Here is a 1,712-nt window from a genome sequence, read left to right as displayed (position 1 = left end):
AAAAAAAAAACAAAAAGTTAGACACAAACAACACAAGTAACACAATTTAAAAATGAGGTACAGAACTAAACAGAGAATTCTCAACAGAAGAATCTCAAATGGCCAAGAAACACTTAAAGAGAAAATCAAAGTACTTAATTATCAGGGAAATGCAATTCAAAAAAATTATGTGTTTCCATCTTACACCCATATGTATGGCTAATATCAAAACCTCAAGAGTTAGCAACTGCTGGCAAGGATGTGGAGCAAGGAGAACACTCCTTCCTTGCTGGTAGAAGTGCAAACCTGTACAACCACTTGGAAATTAATTTGGTCTTTTCTCAGAAAACTAGAAATAGTTCTATTTCAAGACCCAGCTATACCATTCCTGGATATATACCCAAAAGTTGATTCAATATCTCACACAGATACATGCTCATCTATGATCATAGTAGCTTATTCATAATAGCCAGAAATCAGGAAAAAGCTATATATCCCTCAACTGCAGAATGGATAAAGAAAATATGGTACATTTAAACAGTGGGATACTATTCTACTATGGAAAAACCAAGACAACAGGAATTTTGCAGGCAAATATATGGAACTTAAGAATATCATCCTAAGTGATGTAACCCAGTCTGAAAAGGACATGCATGGTGTATACTCACATATAACTGGATATTACACATAAAACATAGGTAGCATGTTACACTCCACAGACCCAAAGAAGCTAAACAAGAAGGAAGGTCCAAGTGAGGAAGCATGAATTTCACTTAGTATGGGTTATAAAATAGTCATGAGAGACAAATGGAGGGAGGTTTCTGGGAGGGAAGAAGGATGTGGATTCAGAACAGGTGTGGAGAACAGGAGACATCGATAGATGGCCATGAAAATGAATGGAAATATGCAACTGGGGTGAGGATGTGGAAGACATAGCCAGGATGAGACAGATACTCAGAATTAATGGAGGTAACCTTAGGTGTGATTCACTATTTGGGGGATATGGAACCTATAGAGGCCACCTCCTGTAGCCAGACAGGAACACCAGTGGAATAGTAGAGATACCAACCCACCCACAAAACTTTCAATGTAAAACTTATCCTCTCTATAAGTAATGCATGCTTGGGAAGGGGGCAGAGACTGAGGGAATGGCCAACCTATAACCAGCCCAACTTGAGACCCATTTGATGGGCAAGCACCAATCCATAACACTACAAATGATACTCTACTATGCTTGCATATAGAAACATGTTGACATCTAAGAAAGTCCAACAGATATAGACACCCACAGCCAAATTGCATAGAGCTTATGAACTCTTAAGGAAAATAGGAGGAAGGACTATGGATACCTAGGAAGATATGAACATCCAACAAAACACAAAAAGAGTCAACTAACCTGGAACCTTGGGGATCTCAGAATCTGAACCACCAACCAAAGAACATACACAGGCAGGACCTAGGCCTCCCAGCTTTCATGTAGGAGATCTGTAGTTTGAGCTTCATGTGGGTCCTGAACAACTAGAATGGGAGCTATCACAACAGCTGTTGCCTGTGGGTGGGATATGATCTAATAACTGGGCTGCCTTGTCTGGCCTCAGTGGGAGTGGAAGAACCTAGCCTTGCAGAGACTTGAAGGGCCAGGTTGGGAAGGACACCCAGAGGGCTCCCACCCACTAGAGGAAAAAGGGAAAGGGAAGGGAGTGTGGGACACATTGTGTGAAGGGGAGACCAGG

Source organism: Mastomys coucha, unplaced genomic scaffold (genome assembly GCF_008632895.1).
Source record: "Mastomys coucha isolate ucsf_1 unplaced genomic scaffold, UCSF_Mcou_1 pScaffold5, whole genome shotgun sequence".
Taxonomy (NCBI): domain Eukaryota; kingdom Metazoa; phylum Chordata; class Mammalia; order Rodentia; family Muridae; genus Mastomys; species Mastomys coucha.
The sequence above is the reverse complement of the archived record's forward strand: the minus strand, read 5'-3'. Positions refer to the sequence as shown.